This window comes from Rhododendron vialii, chromosome 12a, assembly GCF_030253575.1.
Source record: "Rhododendron vialii isolate Sample 1 chromosome 12a, ASM3025357v1".
NCBI lineage: Eukaryota > Viridiplantae > Streptophyta > Magnoliopsida > Ericales > Ericaceae > Rhododendron > Rhododendron vialii.
Window position 1 is genome coordinate 10,613,897 of NC_080568.1, and position 8,433 is coordinate 10,622,329.

The following is an 8,433-nucleotide window of genomic DNA, read 5'->3' on the forward strand; positions in this document are numbered from 1 at the left end:
CAAGTTTTGTCATGTTGTGCAGACCTAATGTGACTGCACGGGGGTGTCGGTTTCAGTCCGGGCCTATATGTGTCTTTATTTGCGTCTTATGTCCGTTTTTGTGGCATTTTTCTAGATTTCAATCCATTGTCATGTTGATATGCTTTTCTCAGTTCTATTTGTTCATCCAGGTCACCATACATATGTTTGACCTTACAAGTGTCAGTTTCACCTATCTAAAGGGATATTGTGAGTTTTGGCACGTTAATACCCAAAATTTCATTATTTTCCATATGTCTAAGGATCCTTATCGTATCCTGAGGTCTTTCTCCCTTTTTGTTCGAGCTAGGCACGTTTGTACATGTATGTATGTCTATGTGTTGACTCAATTCACTTGTCAATGCAAATTAGATATTAGCGCATAGTTTATATGTCAATAAACTGGAAAAATGCAATTTTTACATTGCTACCCTTGCTTCTGTAATCCACAAGCTGTGGAATCTTATGGACGGCAAGGGCACGTCAGCCCAAGGCCAAGCATATCTCTGGGGCTTATCCGCCCAAGCATCGAAGAAAGGGCATGCAGGCCCAATGCCACACCGCTATATGTCAACTGGGCACGCCGGCCCGCTCAAGCGTCTCTCTATCTGGATGTGCATCTCAGAAGCAAAAGACAGTAAAGTACTGGGGCTCAGTGATAGCCCTTAAACATCGTTGTCCTCTTAGGAGCCGCCCTTAGCTTGTGTCTACATTTTCAATTTGTGCATTCATATTGTATACAACATTGCATATTGTATATCAAACGTTTAAAGCAGGAAAATTCTATGACGGAATCGCTTCTGTGGGTTAGTGCAAGTATGAGGGAATGCCACACGCCACTTTCCTTGTCTCATTTGCCATGGTAACCGTCAAGCACATAACCTCGCTGTCCTGCTCTGTTGACACTTAGAATGCACTTTGGGGAATCAGAATTCGATCCAAATCAACGACAGCCGATCCTGTCCAAATCTCAACGACTCGATCATTCTGCACACTGATCCGCCCATCTCAAATCAACGACAGCCGGTCCTATCCAATGTTCAACGGCTCGATCATTTTGTATAGTGATCCACCCTTTTCAAATCAATGACAGCCGGTCCCGTCCAAATCTCAACGGCTCTATCATTTTGTATAGTGATCCGCCCTTTCAAATCAACAACAGCCGGTCTTGTCCAATCTCTAATGGCTCAATCATTTTGTATAGTGATCTGCTCGTCCAAATCAATGACAGCCGGTCCTGTCCAAATCTCAACGGCTTGATCATTCTGCACACTAATCCGCCCGATCCAAATCAATGACAGCCGGTCCTGTCCAAATCTCAATGGCTCGATCATTCTGCACACTGATCCGCCCATCTCAAATCAATGACAGCTGGTCCTGTCCAAATCTCAACGGCTCGATCATTTTGTATAGTGATCCGCCCGATCCAAATCAATGACAGCCGGTCCTGTCCAAATCTCAATGGCTCGATCATTCTGCACACTGATCCGCCCATCTCAAATCAACGACAGCCGGTCCTGTCCAATGTTCAATGGCTCGATCATTTATACTAATGATCCTCCCATCCTATCTGCAACGGCTTGATCATTTATACTAATGATCCTCCCATCCTGTCTACAACGGTTCGATCATTGATACTGATGATCCTCCCATCCAGACTTCAACGGTTCGATTATTTATACTGATGATCCTCCCATCCTGTCTGCAACGGCTTGATCATTTATACTAATGATCCTCCCATCCAGACTTCAACGGCTCGATCATTTATACTGATGATCCTCCCATCCTGTCTGCAACGGTTCGATCATTTATACTGATGATCCTCTCATCCAGACTTCAACGGCTCGATCATTTATACTGATGATCGTCCCATCCTGTCAAATTCTTCAACGGTTTGATCACTCAGCACATTGATCTCTTCATCCGCATTTCAATGACAGCCGGTCCTGTCAAATCCATCAACGGTATTTAGCCATATCGTCCATACAATCCACAACGACAATCAAATTATCATCCGTCGGTTTGTTCAGTGGTCCACCCATCTGCAACTAATTGTTCCCCAGGAGAGTTCGCCTCAGCCTGCTCTAAACAATTACCTCTACTTCAGTCTAGCTTCAAGCGCATCTTCCAACAGCCTTATTGCTCTGTCTCGGATGGTCTTTGATAAGGAGATTGGCTCTGATTCCCAACAGATGGAATTCAACCTACCTGACACGACCTACCCATGTTTGTTGGAATGCTTCATGCCGAGGATAGCTTGATCCCCAACAACGACGGCTTGTCCCGTCCACATCTGCAACGATAGCCTTTTCTGTCCAAATTCGATCAACAAGCGGCGATTCACTGGTCCACTTCTGCTTCCATCCCCGACAATGGACAGCCAGTCCATTCCACCAATCAGGTTCATTAAGTTTACTTGTCTACTTTGCTAGTATGCTTTGCTCTGGATTGCCTTGAGGGGTGTCTAGAATTCTTTGACGTTACTTGTACCAAGTCGATGGTGCTTCAAGTGCCGTCAAAGAGGGGCTACTATAGACACCCCAATCTGGGCTTCCAGATTAGTTTACTTACGGTTTTTGATTCCCCGATGATGAAATGGATCAAGAACACCCCGAGAATGATAGCGTGTTTGAGCTTTGAGTGTTTGCAAAACCCTTGAACCTAACCTAGCCTAAGCCACTTCAAAAACCAAAAACCCTACTGATGCGCGCCAGGGCGCAACCATCCCACGCCGGGGCGCACCATCGCGCGCCCGACTCACTCCGTCGTGCGATAGAGCGCCGAGGCGCACCATCGCGCGCCTGACTCACTCCATCACGCTACAGAGCGCCAGGGCGCACCCTCGCGCGCCAAACTGACTCCGTCACGCGACGGTCCAACCTACCACCAATCTTTCTGAAGGAGGACAGTTGGCCACCAATGCAACTCTCAGCCAGCCTCGTGGACTGACTGAACTCCTTTCCTGGCACCAACCAGATCCACCATCTCCCCCTATATATACCCCCCATGGTTATTCTTTCAAAGGGTTCCAAGTTTTGAGGTCCAAAGGAGAATTACACACACCATCCTCCATACAAACCCAAATACCAAGCAACAAGCTATCTTATTCCTTGCTTCTACCACTCAAAAAGCTTCCAACAATCAAACCTCAAAGTTCAAACACTCTTTCAACCTCAACCAAAGGTATAGCTTACCTTTGTTCTGCATTCTGTTTTGATCCCTGAGGGGGGCTGGCAGGGCCAAGGCTGGTAATCAATACCAGTTCTGGTCCTAAAGCTGGCAAGGTTTCAAAAACCGTCATGGTAGGAACCAGCGCGCGATGGTCCCACTTTCTCGCGCGACACTCCGGTGCTGCATGCAATGGACCGCGTGGGGATTGGTGTCCTACTGTTTCATGCTTTATTTTGTACATAGATCACTGTTAAGCATGTTAAAAACCAGTTTACTGCTTTCCTTTGTTAGAAATTGCTAGCCGTAGTACAATTTGCATGTCTTCTGTTTTGGAGTACCCCTGGGATCATTCTGGACCTGTCCCAGAACCCAGAAATGTGTAAACCAAACACTGGTCCGCGCCAGGGCGCACCATCGCGCACCAGATTGGCTCCATCGCGCGACAGTGCACCCTGGCGCACCATCGCCCGCCTGACTCACTCCATCGCGCGACAGAGCGCCAGGGCGCACCCTCGCGCGCCAGACTAACTCCGTCGCGCTATAGTCTGCCTCTGACTAGTGAGTGGCCTTGCACGGGTAACTTGGAATGAGGCTGTTATTCTATCCCCACACTGTTTATGGGGTGCTTTATTCATTTGCAGGGCTTTTTAGCCTTTAACATTACTTAGGACTGTATATTATGCTGCTATATGAACTGCGCGGTTTGTCCTGGGTATGCACTAGTCCTTCCAGAGCCCAGAGGGTTTGAGAATAAGAGTTGTGGGTTTGAGCTCACCGGCACGCGCGTGTCTTGGAGTTGTGCGCGCAGGAGTGAACAACATGCAGTGATTTGTTCAATGCATGCTGGTTTCTTCCTGCGCACGTCACTCCAAAACAGGGGCCTTCCAGTTTGTTTAAACTCCCATAGCAGTCTTTTCTCATCCTATACTAATTGCTCATCCGTGCTAACTTTTCACATCCTGCAAACTGTTACAGTTTTAATCCCCGATTAACTGTTCCCCCGCCCTAATTGGCTAAAAATTGATTAATGAAACAGAATCACAAACAAACATTTTTCGCAAATGCCTAAGTAGAGACCAATCTCCAGATTGGGCGAGAGGGGTGCCATAAAACCCTTTTCCTCTCGTAACTTGGCTCCCGAACCCAGATATGGTTATGACAGACTGGTTCCTTAACTTTTTCAAATCAAACAGCGCGGCAAGTGCTTCGAAATACGGTTCCTTGGGTGTCGGACCTTTAAACCCGAGTGGCAACTCTGTATTTTCGCGAGCGCTTGTCGTCCAGCTTAAAGCGCTCCCGCGAACCGGCACTTCTCTCTTTAGGAAGGGAACAGAATCCCTTCCAAGGAAAAAAAAGAAAAGGGCACGCATGCCCACACCTATCAAAGCACCTTTTAAGAGAGACATCAAATTTTTTGGTTATTTTCTCATTTTTTAGGTTACTAGTGCTTGCCCGTATCTACGGCACTATGCATCCTGGTTGGAATTGTCCGTGCCTACGCTATTTGCTAGCTAGTGGCTCAAACATTAGTGTGTAATATGTAATCCTCTTCTTAATGGCACGAAAGAGAATTACTCGTACTCATGACACTCCACCACTCCCCCAACTATACAATTAAGCTAGTTACAAAGAATTATCAATTTGTTTATAGAATTTCAGTAAATACCAGATAAAAAGTTAACACTCTAAACCCATCATTCCCAGTAAAAAAAAGAAAGCTCTCTGTTTCTCTCTCTCCAATTGAGAACCACTCCCACACTCGCACCCACTCAATTCCCACAAACAACAGAGTTTCCTTCTCTCAAAACCCATTTCTCTTTTAGAGCATTTTTCCAAGTTAATGGGTTCCTAACCCATTTCTCTTTTAGAATCCAAATTTTGTTGATGGGTTGCTATTGCCTTTGGTAAGTCAGTGGTGGTATTTGGTGGGCTGAGCAAGAAACCTATTCCTAAATCAAAGACCATCATTCACCACATGGGAATGTGTGGTATCGGAACCCCAAGCACCAAAAAAAAAAAGCATGTTGCGGGCATAAATTTCGAACTGAAGAGAACCCAATTGAAATAAAACCATAAAAGCACCCAATAAAAAAACACCAACCGACAAAGTCTGGCGGTATGTGTATGTGGAGGAGAGAGGGGGTATGTGTACGTGAAGAACAAAACACCAACCGTTTGGGTTTTGAAACAGAAAAACAAAACCCCAATTGGGCACTAACCTGAGATTGTCGGTAGCAACGGCGGTGCTTAAAGGACAATGGTGTTTGATGGAGTCTGATGGAGCTGGTGGTGGATGGCGGTGGGAGTAATAATCGTGGGCTGTGGGAGTAATGATCGTGGACGGCGGTGGGAGATCTGAAGGAAGGGTTTGAGGGAGTCTGACGGACAGTTTCAAATTGATGGCAATTTTGTAATTAAATTAAAAAGCTTGGACAGTTTAATAAAAGGAAAATCTCACATCAGCCCTTGGATCAAATAAACCTCAGCCATTGGATGTATTTGTGTTTGTGTGGAGGCCCACACCCTTATATTTTATTAGATAGATTTCAATACATTACATTACATTTGTATATTGAAATGTTTAAGCCTAATGCAGTTAAAGTATACCAATTATTTAATTTTTTCTTTAGTCTACTTTAATAATCACATGCTTATCAAATTCAACAGAATGTGCATGCAGACATCAGCCGCCTTGTACTTTTCTCGTTTTGTATCAATTAGACGATTAATTTACCTTTGTCCAAAATATTTGTAATGAATTCCGTATTATAAGTGTTTTTAGATTTACATCTACCTAATAAAACACAAGGAACATAAATTAGAAGAAGGGCTGAGATTCATTTAATCAAAGGGTTGATTTGTGTTCTTCAACTCTCTTAAGAAAATACACACACTCTTACAAATATATTACAAAAATGCCATCAGTTCTTTTTACCCATTGCTCGGCTTCTGGTGCTGGCATAAAATAATAAAAATATATTACAAAATGTCCGTGCCTACGGCACTACCGGAATGAATAGTGCCGTGGGCACGGGCAAGCACTAATCAATAAAACTTCTCAATTTTATAAATTAAAAAAAAAAAAAAAAGAAATCTAGGACATTATGTCATCTGATTGCATTTCCTTTCAAGGATATTATGTCAATTAGTTGTGTCATTTGATTGCATTCCTTTTTTTTTACTCTACTCCATCCGTTCCAATTTGTTTGTCCAATTGTCAAAATTCATGTATTTCAAAAAAAAATACTTATATCTTACATTTTATAATATTTTTTAAGATTTTGAAGATTTTGTATAATAAAACTAATTGAGATCTACCAAACAAGATTTATATTGTATATTAAAATTATTACGAATTGAAAATTATAAACAATTTTTTTAGAGGTTAAATTCTCTCAAAAAGTCAAAAATGGAACAAACAAATCGGGACGGATGGAGTATAATATAAAAATGTAAATGTCATATTGGTCATTATGCAAGAAAAAAAATTCGCAATTGCCTAAAGGCTTTGGAGGTTAGATCAATCACCTCGCAGTGGTCTAGTTGGAGGTTTTTATCCTCTCGAAGTGATCAATTTCTCTCCATTCTCTCATTTTCTTTTAATTTTGTAAGTGGTCTTATCAAATTGACTGCAGGCGGCTGTTGAATTGAACCACTACAAAACAAAGGCCTTCTTAGATCAATCAATTGTCTAGTGCTTATCAGTAAACCAACCGCAGGTTACTTCTGATTAAGGTCGTAAACGAATCGACTTGAGCGGAGCTTTAGAGCATTTGAACTCGGCTCGTTCAGTAAACGAGCATCTATAAACGAGTTAATCTTATATAAACGAGCCGAACTTTAAAGTGTTAAGCTCGATTCGTTTATTATACAAACTTAAAATTTGAGTTTAAGATCAGCTTGATTACTTAACAAATGGAGTCGAGCCGAGTCTTTAACAAGTCGAACCTCAAGTTACTTGCGAGCAGCTCACTCGATTGCAGCCCTGCTTCTGATTTCCAATATGTAAAGGCACCGTGTACCATTGACAAGCGTTTGAACAACGCATAAACCGCGTTCCAAGTATGAATCGACAATTATTGGACAAGAAGTCTTGTATTCTAAAAAGATTGGCAAGTAATATTAAACTGATATTCTTTCTTCTTCTTTTTTTCAATTGGTAGAAGAAAAGAAAAATCCCTCTAAGTGAAATACACCCTCATATAAGTGGGAATACTCGAACTCCTAATAAGATGTAAGAGTCCTAGCCAACTGAGCTAGCTTCAATTTGTTATTAAAGTATTAAACTTGTTGTAGGGGGATGAAAACAATTGATACTTCGGATCAACTGGATCGCAACGGCTTATTCGTGCCTCTTCACCGGAACCCTAGCTCGACGTCTGAACCCTAATCTGCAAAATAGACAGGAGGTGAGCGCACCTTTGCCTCTCGTGGCAAAGGCCCTCCGATGCCTTTGTTAGTATCACGTACTAGAAAACTCAACCCTAATTATCAGTAGGAAAGCAATAATAATGCAATGTATTGCGTACCTTTCACCTCTAGGTTTACCTCATATTTATAGATTTATGGATGCTTGCTGTCCAAGCATCCTTGTTGTCATAGGATTCCTAACTCGTTTAGAAAACCCAGGATATCAAGGAGTCTCGTTTCCTTTATTAGTTTATGGATCTCTTTTCCATTAAGAGCCGAACATCTCATACTTGTTGGGTATCTTTCTCAGATCCTATATTCTTAGGATCTTTATCCCTATATGGGACATGACTATTCTGGAATCTTCTAGAGTATTCCCTCTGCTCCTACTCTTGATTGGAGCTCCTTCTTTGTTCGGCTGTCTCATGGCCGAACAGACTACCTGGACCAGGGACCTCACATGTAACTTGGTCCAAACGTAATCAGAATGTCTCTTATCTGCCGAACAAATAATTTACACCAGTGACTTGTCATGTCATTAGCCTTTATTCAGCCGAACAGATTGCATGGACCAAGGACTTCACATGTCTTTGTTCCATATCGCTGTTCTTCATACTGCCCGGCGATAAGTCCAGTCGTATTTACCACATGTTCCCAAACATTACGTGTTCGGTAACTAAATGTATCTGCTCGGGAATACCTCCCTACACTTGTATTCTTAACGAACCTACAAATATGTAGCGGGCACTTAATGCCTTATTCACTTCACAATTTTTTTCAAAAAATATTTTTCAACTCAATCATTACTCTTATTTATCTCTCTAACTTTTCATT